General features: G+C 35.1%; 2 long non-coding RNA genes across 5 annotated transcripts in view; one reads left to right on the top strand and one right to left on the bottom strand.

Moving 5' to 3' along the window:
* Window positions 1-154, top strand: part of LOC103794827 (uncharacterized) — a 51,726-nt gene extending 51,572 nt beyond the window's left edge. Inside the window, exon 3 of the long non-coding RNA XR_004727991.2 lies at window positions 23-154. This is a non-coding gene — a long non-coding RNA (uncharacterized LOC103794827). The remainder of the gene's footprint in view (window positions 1-22) is intronic.
* Window positions 1-24,308, bottom strand: part of LOC118143677 (uncharacterized) — an 87,801-nt gene that overhangs the window by 29,229 nt on the left and 34,264 nt on the right. For all 4 annotated transcript variants that reach the window (XR_008473368.2, XR_004727987.3, XR_004727988.3 and 1 more), the window contains exons 3-4: window positions 13,581-13,625; window positions 11,336-11,409 (exon numbers count right to left, since the gene is read on the bottom strand). This is a non-coding gene — a long non-coding RNA (uncharacterized LOC118143677). The remainder of the gene's footprint in view (window positions 1-11,335; window positions 11,410-13,580; window positions 13,626-24,308) is intronic.

Genomic DNA, 24,308 nt, shown 5'->3' with positions numbered 1-24,308 from the left:
CTTTGCATTTACTCCTCCTCAGCTAACACTTTGTGATGCCCTTTGCTGGCTTCCAAGACTCTCCAGTCAGAAGCAGGCTTTAAAGGCTCCTGTGTCATGGTTAAGTCAAGGATATCAAAGATTCAGGTAAAATACTCCTGAGTTGCTTCATATAGTTTCAGGTTAAATGGCTTTATCTGTGTCTTCCTGCTTTTCTAAGTCTACCTTGATGATGATGGTTGGAAATAGTAGTTTTGATGATTTGCTCCTTATTGTTTATTTTAATTTCTATTTATTCACACATAAGGAGATCCATTCTCAGCATCTGACTCCAAATAATGAATCAGAGACCTGTTGTCAAATCCCTTTAAACTCTTACCTTGAATGAACTAAAACACTGGTATTTATTTCCTTTTTTTTTTTTTTTTTTTTTGGGTAAGAACCCAGTGATTTCATGATTCAATATCACTGACAATTTTGTAGTTTTGTTTTATTTGTTATGTTCTGAACCTAGTTATTTTTTTCTAGTTCCTATTTTTATCTTTGACTGGAGCTGAGGTGGTGAATTAAATGTATTCTGTGGAGTCATCATAGTGGAAGTCTGAAATTCATGTTTATAGCATAAGCCCCTTTATTTCCTACCTTTTATTGGTTATCTTTTATTTTGTACTGGGGAGACACTGTTAATCACTGATTTTGAATCACCATTTTCTCACTATATCAAGGATACAATTTTAAAAGTTAGAAAATAGATTTTTTTAAAAAAAACTCTAAATATATCTATAAGGTAGTTTTTTTTTTTTTTTTTTTTTTTTTTTTTTGCTGTGAAATTTTACAAATTACTTTTGATAGCTACCTTTGGCCCAGAATTTTCTATTTATTTTCTTGTCATTGCAATAACTAGAGTAAGAGATAATAGGGTACTAAAATATGCTACTCTCAGAAGAGTATGTGGCTTACATTAAATTCTTATAGAAATGAAATACGTATTTAATAAGACTTTCATTGAGCAAATAGAAACATTTTAAATTAGTAATGTTCCCTACAGAATGCTAGGTAATGTAGGGATATTATGTTAATATTTGGCTAAATTTTTATGAAAACTTTTTTGTATAACTTCATATATTTTAATTAGTTGTGAACTTCTCTTTATAACAGTCTTCCTTAAATGATTAATATATTTTGCTTTGAGAAATAGCACATTAAATGTACATGCACATATCTGAAGAGTTTAATGTATTTATGATTATTAAAAGCAATGCATCTGTAAAAATTGCTTTACCACAGGTTTTAATTTAAAAGGTGAGAGTTTTATAGGTTGAAAAATTCTTATTTGTAAGGCTCATTAGAGAAGCTGTAAAAATCTAGCTTCCAGGTGACAGACTTGCAGTCCAAATGTTTACCAACCTTGGCTTTTTAACCTCCGAAATTTTAAAGGATAGTTGTGCTACTTAATGCACTTTTATATTTCTCAGTGGGAAAGTGTATTTTCCTCTTACTAAGACCAAGAATTCCTGAAAAATTCCTCTTTGAGCCCAATGCAAGAGTGAAATATATACCTTTAAAAAAAGAATGTGTGAGGCAGAAAATTATTTTATATAAAGAATTGTTTCTTGTGTGGGTACCACAATATTATGCTGAATTCTTTTTTTTTTTTTTAGACGGAGTTTCGCTCTTGTTACCCAGGCTGGAGTGCAATGGCGCAGTCTCGGCTCACTGCAACCTCCGCCCCCTGGGTTCAGGCAATTCTCCTGCCTCAGCCTCCTGAGTAGCTGGGATTACAGGCACGCGCCACCGTGCCCAGCTAATTTTTTGTAATTTTTAGTAGAGACGGGGTTTCACCATGTTGACCAGGATGGTCTCGATCTGTTGACCTCGTGATCCACCCGCCTCGGCCTCCCAAAGTGCTGGGATTACAGGCTTGAGCCACCGCGCCCGGCCGAATTCTTTTTCTTCTATTTATCTTTCTCTTTTGGTGAGGGGAGTATACATGTAATATTTCAATACATGCGTAGAATGTGTAATGATTGAGTCAGCATACGTAACGTATTTAAGGTGCTCAGGTTATGATTTCCATGTGTTGGGAACATTTCAGGCCCTCCCTCCTGGCTGTTTTGAAATATATAACACATTGTTTTTAACTTTAGTCATTCTACTATCAAACAGTAAAACTTACTTCTTTTATCCACTGTATGCTTGTGCCATTAACCAGTAGCTCTTTGTCACCACCCCCGACACCATGCTCTCCAGCCTCTGTTAACTAACATTCTGCTCTCTACATCCATGAAATCAACTTGCTTAGCTCTCACATATAAGGAAAAACATGTGATATTCCTCATTCTGTACTTGGCTTATTTCACTTAACATCATGGGCTCTAGTTCCACACATATTGCTACAAATGACAGAATTTCATTCTTTATGAACAAGCAGTATTCCAGTGGGTATATATACTATACAGTCTTTATCCATTTATCTGTTAATGCACACTTAGATTGATGCCATATTTTGGCTGTTGTAAATACTGCTGCAATAAAATGGAGTGCAGATTTTTTTTGACATACTGATTTCCTCTCCTTTGAACAGATAGCTAGTAGCAGAAGTGCTGGATCACATGGTCGTTCAATTTTTTTGTGTTTCGAAAAACTGCCATGCTGTTTCTCATAATGTCTGTACTAATTTACATTCTCACCAGCAGAGTTTAAGAGCTTTCTTTTTCTCTGCATCCTCACCAGCATCTTTTGTTTTTTGGTTGTTTTAAAATTTTTAAAATAATAACGATGCTAAGTGGAGTAAGATAATACTACACTGTGGTTTTAATTTGCATTTCTCTGATAAGTTACGTGGAACTTTTTAAAATATACTGATTGGCAATTGTTCTTTTGAGAAATGTCTAATTCATAGTTTCTGACCACTTTTTAATGGGGTTATTTGCTTTTTTGTTGTTGAGTTGTTTGTATTCTTTGTATATTCTGGATGTTAGTTCCTTATTGGATAAATAGTGTGCAAATATTTTCTCACATTCAACAGATTGTGTCTTTTTTCTGTTAATGTTTCCATTGTTGTGCAGAAAATTTTTAGTTTAATATAGTCCAACATGTTTTAGTTTTGTTGACTGTGCCCTTGAGTTCTTAGCTATACAATCTTTGCCTAGAAACAATGTTCTGGAGTTTTTCTCCTTTGTTATCTTTTAGGAATTTCATAGTTTCAGGTCTTAAATTTATATCTTTAGTTGATTTTGAGTTAATTTCTATGTATTGTGGGAGATAAGGGGTCTAATTTTATTCTTGTGCTTATGAATATTGAGTCTTCCCAATAGCATTTATTTTAGAGGGTGTCTTTGTCCAATGTATGTTCTTGGTGCATTTGATGAAAATCAGTTGATTTTGAATACATGGATTTATTTCTGGGTTCACTATTTTGTTCAATCAGTCTATATTTCTGGTTTTATATGAACACCATGCTATTTTGGTTAAATTTAGCTTTGTAATATATTATTGCAGTCAGGTAGGGTGAATTGCTTTGGCTATTCAGGCTCTTTTTAAATTCCATACAAATTTTAGAATGTACTTTTCTATTTCAGTGAAAATGACAGATATATTGAAAGGGTTTTCATTGAATCTGTAGACTGATTTGGATTATATGGTCATTACAATGATATTAAATCTTTGGATCCATGGGCATGAGATGTCTTTCCATTTCTTTCTGTTCTCTGTAATTTCTTTCATCAGTGTTTTGTATTTTTCCTTTTAGGGGTCTTCCACCTCCTTAGTTAAATGTGTTCCAAAATATTTTAATTTTCTGTAGTTACTATAAATGAGATTGCCCGTTTTCTTTCTCAGTTATTTCGTTATTTGTGTATTAGTCAGTACTCATGCTACTATAAAAAACTACCTAATACTGGGTAATTCATAAAGAAAAGAGGTTTAATTGACTCACAGTTCTGCAGGGCTGGGGAGGCCTCAATACTTAGAATTATGGTGGAAGGAGAAGCAAACATGTCCCTCTTCACATGACAGCAGGAGAGAGGAGAATGAGAACCATGTGAAAGAGGAAGCCCCTAAAAAGCCATAACATTTATTTTTTTTTTTGAGATAGAGTCTTACTCTGTCACCAGGCTGGAGTGCAGTGGCATGATCTCAGCTCACTGCAACTTCCATTTTCCGGTTTTAAGCAATTCTGCCTCAGCCTCCCGAGTAGCTGGGACTATAGGCACATACCACCAGCCCAGCTAATTTTTTGTATTTTTAGTAGAGACGGCGTTTCACCGTGTTGGCCAGGCTGGTCTTGATCTGTTGACCTCATGATCCACCCGTCTCGGCCTCCCAAAGTGCTAGGATTACAGGCGTGAGCCACTACGCCTGGCACAAAAGCCATAAAATATCGTGAGAATTTACTATTACGGACATAGTATAAGGGAAATCTCTCCCATTATTTAATTGCCTCTCACCATGTCCCTCCCACAACATGTGGGTATTATGTGAACTACAATTCAAGATAAGAATTGGGTAGGGACACAGCCAAACCATATCAATTGGCTTATAGAAAACTCCTGATTTTTATTTGTTGATTTTGTATCCTGCAATGACACGAAATTTCTTTAAGTTTTTCTAAATACAAGATCACATCATCCTCAAAAAGGAACAACCTGAATTCCTCCTTTCCTTTAAAAAATTTTTTTTTTCATTTTCTTTGCCCTTTTTCTTTTTTGTCTAATTACCATGGCAGGAACTGTCAGCACTAGTTTGAAATACAAATGGTGAAAAAGTAGGCATCCTCATTCTTGTTCTAGTTCCTAAAGGAAAATCTTTCAGCTTTTCCCCATTTAGTATGATGTTAGCTCTGAGTGTGTCATATTGGCCTTTATGATGTTGGTGAAAGTCCGTTCTATACCTAGTTTGTTGAGAGTTTTTACCATGATAGGCTCGAATTTTTTCAAATTATTTTTCTGCATCTATTGAGATAATCATGAATTTTCTCCTTCATTCTGTTGTTGTGATGTATTTATTGATTTGTATATGTTAAACTGTCTTTACATCCGACTTGATCATGGTGTCTTACCTTTTTGATATTCTGTTGGATTCAGTTTCCTGGTATTTTCTTAAGGATATTTGTGTCTATTTTTATCAGGGATATTGGCCTTTAGTTTGCCTTTTTTGTTGTTCTTTTGTCTTTGTCTGGTTTTGATATTAGGATAATGCTGGCTTTGTAGAATAAATTAGGAGTAATTTCCTCCTCTTAAAATTTTTGAAAAATTTTAAATGCTGTTAGTTCTTCTTTATATATTTGGTAGAATTCAACAATGATGCCATCCATTCCTGGCCTTACCTTTGTTGCAAGACATTTTATTACTGATTAAATCTTCCTAGTTGTTATTGGTCAGTTCAGAATTATTTCTGATTCAGTCTTGGCAAGTTGAATTAGTATAGAAACTTATTTTCTCTAGTTTTTCCAGTTGAATTTTATTTTATTGATGTTTTTCCTGCCATTTTTTTAAGTAAAAAAGACAGGCATTAGTAACTATTTAGCACAAAATATATATTAGGACATTCCTAAACATATTATATATTTTTTTATTTACCCCTCAGAAGAATCCTCAAATACTGGTTGCTATCCCCATATTTAGTTGAGGATAGGGAAGTATACCAAAGTTTAATCTGGGTCTCTTCATCTCTACTTTACAAAGAGAACTGGTCTCTCTCAGTTCTATGGTGAAGATGAACTTTCCACTATAAAAAATAAATGCATGTATTTGGCTATTGACATAAATTATTAATGGTCCCATTTTGTCTCAAAAGTATTTCTCATACTCAATAAGTAAAAATAATTTAGATTATATAACACATTTATTTTAGACATAAATTTTCAATGGGAAATTGCAGTGGGGTTTGGAATGAGAATTTCTACAACCAACGCTATAGTCAAAGAATAAAAAGAGCAATGTTTCTTTTCTTTATTAGTACAAAAGCACTCACATATTGGTATGAAGTTGTTTAACCCCCAGAAGAAGAGAGATAGTATAGAATATACTGCACAAAATGTAACAGACTCCAGAAATGTGTACATGTATAAGAGAAAACTATGCTGCTGATTTCTTTTCTGCAGGTATTTCACAGAAATGCATCAATCAGGACTTGGATTTGTTTTACTGATTGTCTGGAAGTATAGTTTACTTAGTGCTGAGTATAGGTCAATTTTGTTGTCTTTTTCTTTTACTATATGCTACTTCCAAATAGATTATGATTTCTGCAGGGCAACAGTGATAAGAGTGGGTTCAATATTTAGTTAAGTCTTACAGTGGTCAGGTTTCACATTTATTAATGTTTTCACATATCTTATGGTTTCACATTTATTAAGGTCACCATTCTTCAGTGTTGGAGATACAGAGACCATGCTTTTATATATTTTATTGCATTTTAGGTTTTGGGGTACATGTGGAGAACATGCAAGATTGTTGCATAGGTACATACATGGCAATGTGGTTTGCTGCCTTCCTCCCCATCACCTATATCTGGCATTTCTCCCCATGTTATCCCTCCCCAACTCCCCAACACCCACTGTCCCTCCTCTCCCCTAGATCCACCCCCACAGACCTGTCTGTGATGCTCCCCTCCCTGTGTCCATGTGTTCTCATTGTTCAATACCCGCCTATGAGTGAGAACATGCGGTGCTTGGTTTGCTGGTCTTGTGTCAGTTTGCTGGGAATGATGGTTTCCAGGTTCATCCATGTCCCTAAAAAGGACATGAACTCATCATTTTTTATGGCTACATAGTATTCCATGGTATATATGTGCCATATTTTCCCTGTCCAGTCTGTCATCGATGGGCATTTGGGTTGGTTCCAAGTTTTTGTTACTTTAAACAGTGCTGCAGTGAACATTCATGTGCATGTGTCCTTATAATAGAATGATTTATAATCCTTTAGATAAATGCCCCATAATGGGATTGTGGGGTCAAATGGAATTTCTATTTTTAGGTCCTTGAGGAATAGCCACACAGGCTTCCACAATGGTTGAACTAATTTATATTCCCAGCAACAATGTAAAACTGTTTCTATTTCTCCACATCCTCTCCAGCATCTGTTGTCTCTAGATTTTTTAATGATCGCCATTCTAACTGGCATGAGATGTTATCTCAATGTGATTTTGATTTGTATTTCTCTAATGACCAGTGATAATGAGCATTTTTTCATATGTCTGTTGCCCTCATATATGTCTTCTTTTGTAAAGTGTCTGTTTATATCCTTTGCCCACTTTTGAATGGGCTTTTTTTTTCTTGTAAATCTGTTTTAGTTCGATTCTGGATATTACCCCTTTGTCAGATGGGTAGATTGCAAATTTTTTTCCCATTCTGTTGGTTGCCTGTTCACTCTAATGATTGTTTCTTTTGCTGTGTAGAAGCTCTGGAATTTAATTAGGTCCTATTTTTCTATTTTGGCACTTTAGTTATGAAGTCCTTGCCTATGCCTATGTCCTCAATGGTTTTGCATAGGTTTTCTTCTAGGGTTTTTATGGTGTTAGTTCTTAAGTTTAAATCTTTACTCCCTCTGGAGTTAATTTTATTGTAAGGTATCAGGAAGGGGTTCAGTTTCTGCCTTCTGCACATGGCTAGCGAGTTTTTCCAATACCATTCATCAAACGGGGAATCCTTTTCCCATTGCTTGTTTTTGTCAGGTCTGTGAAAGATCAGATGGTTGTAGATGTGTGGCACTGCCTCCAAGGCCTCTGTTCTGGTCTATTGGTCTATGTCTCTGTTTTGTTACCAGTACCATGCTGTTTTGATTACTGTAGCCTTGTAATATAGTTTGAAGTCAGGTAATGGGATGCCTCCAGCTTTGTTCCTTTTGCTTAGAATTGACTTGGCTATGTTGGCTCTCTTTTGCTTCCATATGAGTTTAAGGTGGTTTTTCTAGTTCTGTGAAGAAGGTCATTGGTAGCTTAATAGGGATAGCATTGAATCTATAAATTACTTTGGGCAGTATGGCCATTTTCATGATATTGATTCTTCCTAACCATGAGCATGGAATGTTTCTCCATCTGTTTGTGTCCTCTCTTATTTTGTTGAGCAGTGGTTTGTAGTTCTCCTTGAAGATGTCCTTTACATTTTTTGTTAGTTGTATTCCTAGATATTTTATTCTCTTTGTAGGAATTGTGAATGGCAGTTCATTCTTGACTTGGCTCTCTTTAAGTCTGTTATTGGTGTATAGAAATGCTTGTGATTTTTGTATCCTCAGACTTTGCTGAAGTTATCACTTGCAGGAGATTTTGAGATGATGCAGTCTTGTAAATATACAATCATGTTATCTGCAAATAGAGACAATTTGACTTCCTCCTTTCCTAATTGAATATCCTTTATTTATTTTTCTTGCCCGATTGCTCTGGCTAGAAGTTATAATACTATATTTAATAGGAGTGGTGGTGGAGGGCATCCTTGTGGAGTACCAGACTTCAAAGGGAATGCTTCCAGTTTTTGCCCATTCAGTATGATATTGGCTGTGGGTTTTTCATAAATAGCTTTTAATATTTTAAGATACATTCTGTTAATACCTAGTTTATCGAGCGTTTTAGCATAAAGGCTGTTGAATTTTGTCAAAGGCCTTCTTTGCATCTGTTGAGATAATCACGTGGTTTTTATCTTTGGTTCTGTTTATGTGGTGGATTATAATTATAGACTTGTGTATGTTGAACCAGCCTTGTATCCCTGGGATGAATCCTATTTGATCATTGTGGATAAGCTTTTGGATGTGCTGTTGCAATCGGTTTGCCAGTATTTTATTGAAGATTTTTGCATCTATGTTCATCATGGATATTAGCTTGAAGTTTTCTTTTCTTGTTGAGTCTCTGCCATGTTTTGGTATCAGGATGATGTTGGTCTCACAAAATCATTTGGGAAGGATTTCCTCTTTTTGGATTGTTTGGAATAGTTTCAGAAGTTGTACCAGCTCCTCTTTGTATGTCCGGTAGAGTTCAGCTGTGAACCCATCTGGACCTGGGCATTTTTTGGTTGGTAGGCTATTAATTGCTGCCTCAACTTCAGCCCTTGTTATTGGTCTATTCAGGGTTTTGACTACTTCCTGGTTAAGGCTTGAGAGGATGAAAGTGTCCAGGATTTTATCCATTTCTTCCAGGTTTACAGGTTTATGTGCATAGAGTTGTTTGTAGTAATCTCTGATGGTAGTTTGTATTTCTGTGGAATCTATGGTGATATCCCCTTTATTGTTTTTTGTTGCATCTATTTGATTCTTCACTCTTTTCTTTTTTATTAATCTGGCTAGCAGTCTACTTTGTTGATCTTTTAAAAAAAACCAGCTCCCGGATTTATTAATTTTTTGAAGGGTTTTTTTGTGTCTCTGTCTCCTTTAGTTCTGCTGGATCTTAGTTATTTCTTGTCTTCTGCTGGGTTTTGAGTTTTTTTGATCTTGCTCCTCTAGCTCTTTCAATTTTGATGATAGGGTGTCAATTTTAGATCTTTCCCTGCTTCTCATATGGGCATTTATTGCTATATATTTTCCTCTAGACACTGCTTTAAATGTTTCCCAGAGATTCTGGTATGTTGTGTCTTTGTTCTCAGTGGTTTAGAAGAACATCTTTATTTCTGCCTTCATTTCATTGTTGAGCCAATTGTTCAGTTTCCATGAAGCTGTGTGGTTCTGAGTTAGTTTCTGAGTTCTAATTTGATTGCACTGTGGTCTGAGAGACTGTTTGTTATGATTTCCATTCTTTTGCATTTGCTGAGGAGTGATTTACTTCCAATTATGTTGTCAATTTTAGAGTAGGTGTGATGTGGTGCTGAGAAGAATATATATTCTGTGGATTTGGGGTAGAGAGTTCTGTAAATGTCTATTAGGTTTGCTTGGTCCAGGTCTGAGTTCAAGTCCTAGATATCCTTGTTAATTTTCTGTCCTGTTGATCTGTCTAATATTGACAGTGGAGTGTTAAAGTCTCCCACTCTTATTTCTTTTTCTCCTCCTCATCAGTCATCTTTCGTCAGTCATCAGACCCCCACCTGCCTTATCTCTTTTTGGTATTTTAATGCTTCCTTCCCTTTAGTCTCTCTTTTATTAACCTTCTCTTATTTAATATGTTTCAGAGGCAAAAAGAGTAATAAAAATTTGGAGCCCTCATTATTTTTAAAAATGTTTTTTGACTCCTCAAACAATGTTTTCCACAAATACATGTCAGTTTGTCCAATTTGCTCTGTCTTAATTTTTAATTGTTTTACAAAGTTGATATCCTTAGGATAATTATCAAACTAATATAATGAGGGATAACATGTTAAAAATGATTTAAGTAAGCATAGTATCATAAACCTTAGAAATAAAAAAGTCTCTACCTACTAATTTATGATAAGTAGAGACTGATAATACAGTGACATGGATAAAGTTAAAGCCTATGTATTATTAATAGCATAATTTATTGGTAACAAGTAAAAATACATTTTATTTAAAAATTTATCAAATTTTACCTTGCTAAAACTTATTAAAAGTAAAATAATTTATACTGGTATTTTTATACTTAGTCAACTTCAAGTCCACTGGGCTGAAGAAACCATAACCTTAATTAAGACATCAAAAATGACTTTAATGAAATTAATTAAATGGCTTCTTTGATGTTATCTTCTAGTCTTTTTGGTATCAATGTAGACATAAATATGCTAATATACTACAGTTATATGTAGGAAATAAGCAAGTATGCTAAGCATTTATCTTTCAACTTCTATTGTTCTAGAAGAGACTTAATAAAGAGAATATGAAGCAATATGAATCTCATTTGAAAAACATGATAGCCATGCATATATAGGTTTTTAAAATGAGGAAAGATCTGTAGAGATTAGAAAGAGTATAATATATTATGTAGAAAATGTAAAAGGAGATACATTCCATTGTATTCTTTCTTATAGATATTTTATAAAATGATAGATAAAATATGTAAGAGTGGTATGTTTTAAATAAAATACTACATTGACAATTTAGACAATTCTAGAAGGCATTTGGTTATGAACTTTTTTCTTTAAAAAGGCTCTCTAGTCTACAAAATATATGAACATCATTTTTGGTAAAATACAGAGTGTATGCTTCATATCCTTATCTGTGAACCACTCTGGTTTCTATCTATTTACTACCACAACTGTTTCCAGAATTTATGGTTTCACATTTATCACTGCCTGCACAATGGAACCGCTACTTTTATAAAGACCTATATATTGCTGTGGCTATAACTGAATACGTTTTCATTGTTGTTTTTAGTTGCTGTCTCTAAAGACTCTTCTGGCTATTTATCTCAGTGTTCACACACAGAAATTGAAATGTACAAAAGTGGAAGTTATTAAATAGAGACCACACAAGAAAACCAACTCTACCTGAATGAAGGCCTTTTTATGACGTCATTTCAGCTGCGGGATCTTCAATTCTTACAGTGCAAAAGCCAGAATCTCTAGACAAGGAAAGAAGGGCTTATGAGTTGTGTTCTAGTGGGCACAGGAAATGGTAAGTCTCAAACCCAAAGACACAGTTAAAAAGAAATTTTGAGTGACATGTTTGGAATGGAACCTAGGTTTCTGCATTTCTAAAAAGCTCCAAAGAGCTAAAAATAATAGCAAACACTGAGTAACAAAGGTGAGGTGAAATAGTCTGAAACTGCATATGAAGGAAATGGTGTTTTCTTAGGTTCTTGTTTATTTGGTGTTACTGTGTGAGTCAGTGAAGACTATAAGGCATCCTCCTGAACCCCCAGCCACTCAGCTACCTTTTATTCTTGCAACTAAATTCAGAAAATACTCAAGCTCAGCATTGGCCGAATCAGAAACAACTCTAGATCAAACTTACACTGCTTTAAGAATTAAAATGTTTTTTTGATAAACATAGGCACACACAGTAGTCAGAATCACGAGGCAAAACTTCACATAATCATTTACTATAGGTCTTTTAAGCCATACATTCAATATTTCATATTTTTATTACTTTGTAGTAGCATTGTTAAAATATAAGCTTGAGAGGATTAAGTCCTCTCAAGCTTCTAAGACCACTGCCCCCTAGCCTTCTACATTGTATTTCAATAGGGGAGGTAAAATCTGGCAGACTGGCCACCACCCTTAATGGCACTCCTATAGATGGCAGGCATGGCATGGAGGAATCTTTCCAAAAGGCATTGTTTTTACTTAAACACGATCAGACCCCCACCTGAGTCACGTACCCCATGCCTACTTCATGGATCAAGACCCCTTCACATGTAATTTCTAGAATTGTAAGCCGTTATAAGGAGTTAGGATTTTCTAATCAGGGAGCTCAGTTGTTAAGATGTGCATGCCTGCGCAGCTCGCAGCTGAAGAAATCACCACTTCATTCCCAGTTCGGTGTTTGAGAGGTTTGTTTGTGGCTGTTCCTGCTTCATGCAATGGAGATAAATTTAATTTTAAATTTAAGGTGTAGGGACTAAGGGAAACACTTTCCTTTGTTCTCTGAAATTTTGCTTTAGAGTCAACTCACAAAAGACTGATTGATTTGAGAAAAGGTATACAATTGTGTTAACATGCACATCTGGAAGAACCAAAGTGATTATCCCCAACCTTTCTTTGAGTGTAGTTCAGGGCACATGTGCCATAGTGAGATTACAGAAATAATCGGGCTTGGCTCTGACAAAATAGGTTACAGGAGGGGAAAAGAGGAGACCTGACTAGCAAAATCTGCTTTTGTTAGGCAGATGTCATCCCACAGGCTGCAGCCCTGAAAAGAAGTGGTAAATGTTGCTTTGAGATCTTGAACGCTGTCTATCAGTTAATCTTTGTTAGGGTTGTTCTGCAAGGGAAGGCTTCAGAGAAACTTGGCCACATCAATGCATATTTGCTACAAATACAAGTCTCCCTCACAAAAGACAGCTTTGCAGGGCTCCTTCTGTTTATAGGCCTTCTAAATAGCAATGTCAAAATATGTTAAGTATATTTTGGGCTGAAATATTTTGATTTTCTTCAAAAGCACAACTCTGAACAAATGCAAGTATAAACAGGAACAGAGCCATAGCATGGTAACTTAGCTAAGAGAGGCACTTTTTTATAGCCTGGGATGCCTTATTTTTCTCTGATTCATGCATAATGCAGAAGTTCATAACTCCTCAAATTAGGAAAATGTGTTCTCAATTTGTGCAATTCCATTACATTTTGTGTCCTGCCACTTTAGCCATGGAATGGACATCATTCCTCATTGAAATACCATAAGACCCCTGCCTGAGCAAATCTGATTGAACTTTCTGTTTGCTAAGTTATTGCCTTTCTTACATTCATTTAGAAATGTAAGTAATAATGAATGCTTTTAAACAAAGAATTTTAACACTTCTTACTTTTATAGTTTGTTGGACTATAGACGACACTTTAGAGTTAATAGAAAGGTAAGTGCTATTTGTGAAGAATTCAAGTTTGTAGAAGAATGTTGGTGCCTGAACAAAAGTCCAAGAAAGACTTACTCTTATGGAAAACCAGGAGATAATTCTAAAGGAAAACAATGGTTACAAACTGAAGAGCTCAACATAATATCAAATTCCTACTCTCTAGCCCCTCTTACTACACATGCAACTATGGGTAAGCAATTTACTGTAAACTTCGGTTTTCTTACCTGTAAAACAATGAAGGTGATGATCATCCCTGTTTCATGTAGTTCCTAAAATTAAATGAAATAATCTATGTGAAAATGCTAGCATAATGTCTTCTCCATAGAAATGACTCTCTACAATCACATTTTATCTTGTGGGGAAAAAAAAACAAAAGCATTGAGTGGGTAGAATCCAGGAAGGCAGTGGGACATCCTACAATGCACAAGACAGTTTTTACACAACCACCCCTGCCACAATGTAGAAGTTGCTGGCCTAAAATTTCAATAGTGTCACTGTTAAGAAATGTTGTTTTAATCCAGAATTAATTCTGGTTACACTTTACATTTTGGTAAAGTATAATTTTCTTTGCAGAAAAATATTTATAATTTTATTATGTCATTTGGAAATTATCAATAGAAGTAAATTTTTCTGTGAATGATTTGTAGAAAACCTTATTAACTAATATCTAAAGGAATAAAAGATAATCTTTATATCTCTATATAAGCCTTGAGTAATCAACAAACCCCTCAGAAATGCACAGTCTCTTATATAGACAATTAGGGTCTTAACATTGTAGATATAAGTGGCAATTTCTTGTTTACTTCTCAATTACTTAGGCTGTTACTCATAAACTGACTTTGCTACAATGGTACTTATATCACTTGGTAAAAACTTACGTAATTATAAAACTAATCTCTAGTAACAAATACAATCCAATAATAACACTATCCAAAAGAAAATTATTTAATAATCAACAGTTTCAGGTTTGCATTTCAAATTGTTTTTCCTGAATCTTTTTTGTTCTTCCTTTTCTGTGACATTCTTACTAATGCATCAGTTCAAAATGATTATTTAACTGTTTTGCCATCCAAGGTACACACTAGGATCAACTGGGGAAATATAAAACTATCCACCATGAGATCGCACCCACTAACAGAAAATCGGAATCACTTTGGGAAATGTCTAATCATCAGAGTTCTTTTTAGGTGCCCCAGGTGATTCTCACATACTCTATGTAGGTCTTACCATCTGCTTTATGCAAAGGATAAGTAAATTAGTATGGAAACAGTAGTCTCATTGGCTAATCCCCATTCTTACAGTAATCAAAGCAAAAATTGGACCAAAGTTTAACAAGCAGGGAAGACTTTATTCAAGGCTATGCAATAGTGGGGAGAAATGAAAAGGCGTTCTACACAAAAAGCAGAACAGATGTTAAGGCCTGGGGCAGGAAGATCTCTTAGGCCTTACCCAACAGAGAGTAAGCTGTCTCTTATCTCCATGACAGGATGTAATTTTCACACTTTGGAACAAGGGATCCACCTTAGGGTCCTACTCTCTAATAGAGACTGGAAGATCGAAGTGGGATCTCCTTCAGCATTTACATTTCAAAGTTTCAAAAAAATGGCTCCACTAGTAGGTCCTTGAGAATGACCTACTAGTGGAGCCACTGTTTGGTTGTAAAACTGTCAATAAGCTTTTAAAAAGATTTATACCTCAAAAGGAGTAGAAAGGATTTACAAGCTTTTCTAAAGTAAATAGTCTGAGGAAAAGGAGGTCAGATCCTTGAGTCAGAAAGAAGGCTGCCTGAAGTTTAGCCAGGCTGAGCGTAATGGTAAGGCCTCCTTAGACACAGATAATGAAGTGCTCCGTTTGTTTTTTTCTCTTAGAATGGCTTTTCTCAAATTTTGCTTCACCTTATATATACCTACGAATTTTACAAAAATACCAATACCTGGTCCATGCTTGGGTGCTTTATCTATTGAGTTCACAGACTTTTGACTTTTTAAATTTAAAAACATTATCTATATTCAGGCTGTAATTATTCTCTGCCACAGATTTCCTCATTTTGGCATCATAAATATTAACTGCCTCAGCTTGGAAGCTTATTTGTAATAATCTGCTAATAAGATCAGTATAAGTGTCTTTTCTACAAGAAATATTCTTGCAACTTTATTTTGGTTTCCTATAACAGTCTTTCTATCCAAATCAGTGGGATGACTTTACTGGATGCACTGTTAGCTCAAGCCCATCAAGTTGATAAGCGGCATTAATTTAGTAGACATATTTGTATTTCCATGTTTACGTAACCATTTGTTATACTACTGCAATATGCAAATTAGAGTACTGGTTCCTAATTTCTGAAAATCACATTCCCTTTTGAGAAACTGATAAATGCCCCTGAATATCTTCCAATAAATGTAAAACTATCCACATCTACAAAACTTTTCACATAATTTCACAATATTCACATACCATTGAATCCCATTCCCATGCTCTAGTGGTATAAGACCCCATTGTCAATTACTTACAAAATCAGGCCCAGCCTGTTGGCTCACACCTGTAATCCCAGCAGGAAGATTGGAATTTGAAGGCTGAGGCAGGAGGATCACATGAGGCTAGGAGTTCAAAACCAGAACTAGGCAACAATGTAAGACACCATCTCTACAATTTTTTTTTTTTAATTAGCAGGACATGTTGACCCACATCCGTAGTCTAAACTACTCAGAAGTCTGAGGCAGGAGGAAGGATAATATAAGCATAGGAGTTTGAGGCTAAAGCGAGCTATGATCACACCACCACACTACAGCCTGGGTGACAGAGACCCGTCTCTAAAAGCAGAAATGAGAAAAAATTTTATAAAGTCTATATAAAAGTCACTTAAGAACACTGATTTAAAACAAAGAAGATTCTCTGTCCTAAATGATTATTAGATAATTAACCCCAAGGGACTGTTAATTTTTACTTTATATAGGTACAGATTAATTTCCTGTTGTATTAAGGTATCTTTTAAAAAGTTGTGCCTTGGTTCACACCTATAATCCAAACACTCTGGGAGGCGGAAGCTGGCAGATCACCTGAGGTCAGGAGTTCAAGACCAGCCTGGCCAACATGGTAAAACCCTGTCTCTATTAAAAATACAAAAACTTAGCTGGGCATGGTGGCAGGCACATATAATCCCAGCTACTCAGGAGGCTAAGGTACAAGAATCTTTTAAATCTAGGACACAGAGGTTGCAGTGAACTGAGATTATGCCACTGTACTCCAGTCTAGGTGACAAACCAAGACTATGTTGTCTCAAACAAACAAAAAAAAAACCACAGGACTGGACTGTTGTCTTTTCATCTGATCAAGAGGAGAGTGAAACTGAAAATGAGAACAACAAAAAAAATGGTATGGTAGTTTTTACTATTTATTGCTCGCTTTTAACTTCACAACTAACAAAACCAAAAAAAAAAAGAAGTCTGATGAGCTAGCTCCCCTTTCTAAGTGACGAGGCCTTTATCTCTAACTGCCTTTAAGTTGTTTTTTTGTTGTTTTGTTTTGTTTTGTTTTACCTTGGGGAATGTGACAATTATAACATGGTGATGATCGTCTCATGAAGTATCTTACTGGGATTCTCTGCATTTCCTGAATTTGAATGTTGACCTGTTCCCCTAGGTTGGGGACGTTCTCATGAATGATATCCTGAAATACATTTTCCAAATTGGTTCAATTCTCCTGATTTCTTTCAGACACACCAATAAGTTGTAACTTTGATCTCTTCACCTAATTGTGTGTTTTTTGGAAATCCTGTCTTTGGCAAGGTCATGGATGAGGCTAGAGGCTCAGCTTAGCAAATTTACACAGGAACAAATAATCAAATGCCACATGTTCTCACTCATAAGTGGAAGCTAAATGGTGAAAACACATGCACACATGAAGGGGAACAACAAACACTAGGGCATTTCAGAGATTAGAGGGTAGGAGGAGGGAGAGGATCAGGAGAAATAAATAACTAATGGGTACTAGGCTTAATACCTGGGTAAAACTCTGTTTGACAAACCCCATAACAAAGTTTACCAAGGTAACAAACCTGCACTTGTACCCCTGAACTTAAATGTCAAAAATTGGGGAAAAAAAGATAATCTCACTCTTTCATCATTTTTCAGGCATTTGATGAAGCACAGATGTTACTAAAATTAAAATGAAAATATAATATTTATACATTTGTTTTTGCATCCCTCTATTATTTTGGTATTTTCATTAAGAATGTATTCATTTTTTTGTAGTTTTTCCTCTTCCTTTTGACATTGGGCTTTAGCTATTATGTTTGAGAGGTAGAAATTTTAGCCACCACGTTGTAATGCTGCTCTGGCTCATGAAGAAGCAGGCACAGTGTAGTGCATCATGACAGAGTGAAATGGAATTGCAGCTGTGTGAAGGTAAATTTTCCAGCCACACTAGCACAGATTGAAATAACTTACTCTTGACTGCTGCTGCAGAATGTGTCAGTCTAGATCGCAGACTGTACCTATCAACCACTCTCTAGTGCTGCCTGCAGCAGACACGCAGATTCCAAAGTAACAAAGGGAGGTTAATGCATTTTGGCAAAGTAACTTACAGTATTTAAACAGTTTGAGTCTTTACCTTTACTTCAAAAAGTTCTTGTCTCAAATCCAAGAACTTTTCTATTTGTTAAATTTGATGATGTCTACCTGTAGTAATGTATTAATTTGTCTGTTTTCCTACTGTTAAACCTAGATAACTATACATTTTTATTATTTTTACATGGACAAATATGCTTTGGAAACATAGAAAAAGTGGGAATGCTTGTCAAGTTTCTTGATGAAAGTGTCAACAATAAAAATTTATATGTAGGTTTTTTGAGGTTTCAATTAAATTGCAGTGTAACTTAATGTTCCTACAACTGAGTTATTGATTTCCCCAAATAAGTGAGACTTAGTCTCCAAAAATGAATATTTCCACTTTTTATAACCAGCTTATAAGAAAAACTAGAGTACCATACAATGGTGTGCTGAAGTGAGCTCTTACTGGAGCTGGATTTTACTGTCCCATGAAAGCCAATTATGCATGAATCTTCCCAACTTTCTGTCCAGTGGTGTCATTATAATAGCTTAAAATAGGCCAAAGTGGGAGTACTTACAGTACCAAAATTATTAGGCTGCCATATTCCCCTTCTCTTCCCCAAGCCAGTTGTGAATCATTTACTGGCATTCTCCTGAGATTAGATTATAAATTGATCTAAGCCAGTATAGTCACACAACATGTATCCGATGCTTTAGATAAATGTCAGAAGACTCAGGTGATGAGAGGTGAAGGTTAATATGCCTTTCTCTTTCTCCACAACTTTGTAGTTAGGTGATATGTGAAAAAGAAAGCAAGTCTCATATCGTATTAGACGTCATTCTGGCAATCTTGTATGCATTAAAGAAGAAGAAAAGGAAACATTTACATGACCAGTTCTCCTAGGCTTTGTAAAATCCCCCCTCTGTCTACAGACATTCTGACACGAATCCTGTTTTTAAGATTTGCTCCTAGGATGACACATCTAGATAGAAGACCTAATCAAAATTATAAGCCATTTAAGTTTACAGAGTCCTCTTAAAGTGGCAAAAAAAAAAATTGCTCACTTAGAATCCTATTCTGAAAATATTAATTTCTAGGGCATGCTGATTTCTTAGGCCTTTTGCAAGCAGAGAGAATGCTGGTACTATTTTTCTAATCAATCACATATTGTGGACACCACTTCCTTTACCAAGAAAAATCATCAAAACATCTCTTATGCTAATAATTCTGTAATGTATATTTTTAAAATGATATTTGGCATACTTATGTAGCCTCCTCCGAAACAGGAATTTCTGACTAGAGTGCAACAAACCCTATACTACCATAGATTCCAGCTGGTGTATATATACATACATTTAACTTTTATAATACAATGATATTACCAGATGGACAATAAGGTATGATGGCAAAAAAAAAAAAAAAACGAAGTAAAAAATAGTTCTGAGGGTTAGACAACTCTGCATGATGATTGTGTATGTACCATGGTTTCTACTGTTTGTTAGAACATCTTTCAGGATTATCATTGAAAGATAAAGATTGTGTCTTTCTTCAGGACAGAGGGCAGATTTGTTCCTTGATTAGGAAAATAAAGATTACCTTTATAAGATGGGGGATTTCCTAAATTCAGAGTTTTTCAGCTATGATACATATCAGTTGTATGTGATATGAAATGGGCCTGCCTTCACATCATTCCCCATGGGACTTGAAGGCCAAGAGAACAGATGAGAACATGAAGCTTGTGCTGCCGGCTACACTATTAGTAATAAAGCCCTGTGTGTATGGTCCTGGAGTCTTGTCTTTCACTAGCATCTGTAAAACTATAGCAATTAACTTATTAGCTTACAAGTGGCATAAAATCTCAGATCCTTCACAGGTCAAGACACTGCAGAAAAGTAGAGAACCTAAGATTTTATCAGAAGCCAGGACACTCAATCAAGACTTAAAAATAACACATTTATAAATAGGTTACAAGTTAATTCATTATCTTTGTCAATAATTTTATGGACCTGATATAAAATACTACTCATTTTTCTTTCATAGATTGAAATATAAAGACATATTAGAAAATTTTAATACACTTTTTGGGCTCAGCTTCATTATTAGATTCTGCATGGCCACACTTACAGCCATTAGCAAAATGCAACCTGATACTTTGACACTGAAATACTAATTTGAAAATATTCATTTATGTAAGGAACTACTGGTCATATTGAATTCATTTTCTTATTTTTATTAGTAATTATTGAACTGACCTAGATGGCCTTAATTATTCCTCTCGACTTGACTAAAGTTCAGACAAGTCTTTTCCAGGCAATAGGCCCTTGACCTCCCTTTCTTACAGCATTTACATTAGAGAATCTGCAGTTGTAAATTCATTCTCAGCCTCTTTGAGATGTAAATCTTCTCCTAGCTTCTCGTCATTTTACAAACCAGGAATATCTTTTCACCTGAGAGCCATCCCTTTATAATAAAATCATCAAGAAAGATAGAGCCCCTATTCCCTTCTCTGTGACAGGGGAGAAGTCTAACTTCAATAAGAGCCCATTAGCAATCACGAGTGAACTCTAATTGCCCTAACCCACGCTTCTCCGAAGTCCTCCAGTACTTTTCCACTTGCTCATCTGGAAGCTTAAGACCTTCCCACCTTTTTCTTCAAGAAAGTCAAGTTTAATTTCTCTCTTATTTGTAATAGTTTTAAATAGTCTTGTCTAACTCGTCCAGTGTTTACAAAACCCAATAAAAATACATTTTGTAATAAAATTATATATATAAAATTATAAATCAATCTTTTTAAAAGGACATTATTTTTAATTACAAAAAAGTAATATTAGCAGGGATATATAACTGTCAGGTCTATAATTTATCTTGAGTCTGTAAAAATGTAATACGAATTACCATACAAAAATCATCAAAGAAAAACTATCAAAAATAAATTACATATAAAGGAAAAACTGGTTTAATTTGTTCAAACTTGCAAAAGAGGGTTTTGGTTTAGTTTTTCCTGCAGTTCCATTAATAAAACTAAGGAAATCATAGAGAATTTAAAGTCTGATTAAAAGATAGGAAACAAAGAAAAGGAATAATTAGGTAATTCTCAGGACAGAATTTTCCAGTGGGGTGCCCAAGCTATCAGTACTGCACACTGTAATTCAATATATCTCCAAAATGTCTGTTACTAGGAGAGAAATTTATGCTTCAGTTAGTTGGGACTTTGTAAGATCTCTGAAAAGATTTTAAAAACCAAAATAATTGGTTTCAGGGTAGCAAATGAAATTCAACCCAAGAGTAAAGTATGTCATATTAAAACGATCAGCTTAAGCTATTTATACTCACTTGTAAGTTCTAAATTACTTGTAACCTCTCAGAAAATTGACCTGAGTCATCTCAGGAATTCTCAATCAAGACATCTCAATGTGAAATAGAGCTCATTTATATTAACAGTCCAAGTATAAGAGAGTTCATCTTTCACCATGACAGTCATGGCCAAGAAACGAGGGACCAGCTGCGTCTGATAGATTAGAGCTGTTGGCAGTCCCCATTCCATTGCTAACTTGTGGTCTAAATCTGAGAAGTCACTCTAATACTCTTAAAACTCTGCAAAGTAAACCTGACTGCCAAACTATTTCCTAACTGGAAAATAATAGCACTAGTGATAGGGCAGTTAAGATCCCCCAAGACAATTATTTAATATTATTGAAATCTGAGACCTTCAGCCTTAACAAACAAAAAAACACTCCATTTCTAATATTGCTTCTTTCTTATCACTTGAATATCTGTTGATCGAAACAAAATTGATTTATATTACAATGAAAAAGTAATGTTATAAAAAATTTAAAAATCTGAAAATTATCGAAGGGGGTCATTGGGGGGGTTGTGATAAAAAAAGGGAAGTTACATTGCTATTTCAAGGTAAGAAAAGTTCCAGATTGTTACGCCTATTTGAAAGAAGACTACCAGGCTCCTATACTGTGGGATTAAATAATTGAATAGAACAAACATTTCTCTAAATTTTAAGGTTTTCTTATTGTGGAATGCTGCCTGGATTCTGTCCTAGAATATCAATTCTTGGTCAAAAAGGAAAAGGTAATTTTGTGTGAAAAATGGGATGTTGCCTTTCAAATCTCTTAGTCGTCAATGGAGAAATTCTTTCTGTGCCTTTAAATGGAAAGTAATAAGAAACAGGAATAATCCAAGGCCACCCTCATAGTAAAACCCCAGCTTTGTAGGCTTGGTAGCCCTCTCCTTTCAACCCCACAGGGGGTAGCACATTGGCTATGAGAGCAGAAATATCATTAAAAATAACCAAAATTGTGGAAAGTCAGCATGAGTTGCTCTATCAATGGTCATGGAGGCAGTGGCTGCCTATTAAAGACACTAAGGATAGAAGCAGCTATTTACATACTGTGTCTTTCCAAATTTATGTGTTGAAATCTTAACTTCCTAGGTGATAATATTAGTAGGTAAGATTTGGGAAAGGTGATTGGGTCATGATGGTGGGGGGGGGGGTCTCAGGAAGGGGATTAGTGCCCTTATGAAAGAAACCCAAATGAGCTTAGCTGCCCCTTCCACCATGTGAGAGAAGTTGCCCTTTGTGATCCAAAAGTCAGGCCCTAACCAGACACCAAATCTGCCTTGATCTAGGACTTCCCAGACTCTAGAATTATGAGAAATTTCTATAGTTTATAAGTCAGCCAGTTTATAATATTTTAACAGCCTAAATGTACTGAAATGGAAGCACAGGTGAGTAACAGAGTAGCACAGAAAAGAAATGATGGGGGTCATCTGGGGCTTTATCAGAAAAAAATGAAATAGCTTGATATGTCAACGGCTCTGCAGGGTGGAAGTCCTAATTCAATACAAAGTATTTTTTGGACTTTTGTTCCCAAGTTATAGAGAGAATATATTATTGTATAGCTATGCTGTATTGCATTGCATTGCTTCTATAGCTAAATAGTTTAGGCTGCGGGAAGATTCATTATAAATAATGAATTTCTCTTCAAAACATTGCTTCTATATCACACATACACACAGAGGAGGGAGGGAGGGAGAGAGAGAGAGAACGAGCGAGAGAGCGAGCACAAGCGAGCGAGCTAAACTGCCAGGAGTGTTCTTTCTTTATTTTTTGATCAGCAGTGTTTTTGATCAAAATTTTTGAGTTAGATATTTTTATGTGGACACATTAAATATTAAATTTTCAGTGATTAAAATTTTGGTTGTTTCCCTTTCCCTTTATGTCAACAGAAACAAACACTTTCTCAAAAAATTTGATTTGATGGCATCACGTGGACACAGAGCTCTCATAGTAACGATCTACCCTGTGTTTCCAAGCATCCTGATGAGCTCCCAACAAAAATCAGATTGGTAAACTGTTGTTTTCACTTTACACCCATATTTTCTCTGGCTCCTCAAGAAAAGTATCTGGTATTAAATAGAATTCTGTATCTTGAAAATGTTGCCATTGAGAAAAGTGAGAATTGTACATTTTAATACTGAGGTTTGCATAAAAAAGCAATGTGAACTGTCTGTTTCATTTTTATTCCTCGTGTACAAAAGACAAAAGTGTCAGTATTGATAAAAGGCATCACAAATATTCCTCTTCCTGAAATGTTTGCAAACTTAAGGTTTACTTTCTTTAAAATATCTGTTTAATTCTGTTAGGATAAAGTATATATCCTATAAATGAAAGAGTCACAACTGAGATAATTAAACTGATCAATGAAACAAAATATTTTCCCCTGGAATACTTACTAAATTAAGGTATACTTCATTTTGCTTAAAATAGTCAATTTGTTACCTATCAAGTTGGGTTTATTAGTATAAATTAGACGTGATGTAAATGAGAACTATGTCAAGCTAATAAATTTCATTGGAAGTTGGCTATTGAAAGTTAGAAATGAAAAATAACTCATAACAAATTCATCTAACATGACTTTTGCCTCCTACTTCACAATATGGCCTTTGGCTGACATTTCCAGAAGAGCAGGTATTCCAAGTCAGTTAATTTTAGTTAGTGAATTTTTTTCTTTCAAGCAGCCAATTATTTTGACAAAAATATATCCATCACTGCCATCAACTGAGCTTAGGAGAAAATTTAAGCACAATGTAAAGAGTGGATTGAAGACCATCAAAAGCAGGCCCAGGAGGCCCAGGGCATCCAGTGTCAAGAGTAAGGGGAACATAAAATAAATTTGAGAAAGATAAGTCCTTGAAGTTATGTTGCCCTGCTGTCTGAAATGGTATGTATTTTTTGTAACTTAATTCCTGCACAGTAACAGCCAACATTATACACAACCCTAATCCTAATACAATTATACATAGGAGGGTTGGAGTAATGTAAAATAGTAAATAACTATACTGGCCTCTTTTCAGTTGTGTACACTGTTCTACTAGTTTTCTTTCTCTTC

Source organism: Callithrix jacchus, chromosome 11, assembly GCF_049354715.1.
Source record: "Callithrix jacchus isolate 240 chromosome 11, calJac240_pri, whole genome shotgun sequence".
Lineage (NCBI taxonomy): Eukaryota > Metazoa > Chordata > Mammalia > Primates > Cebidae > Callithrix > Callithrix jacchus.
Note: the sequence above shows the minus strand (reverse complement) of the source record. Positions and strands in the feature narration are given on the sequence as shown.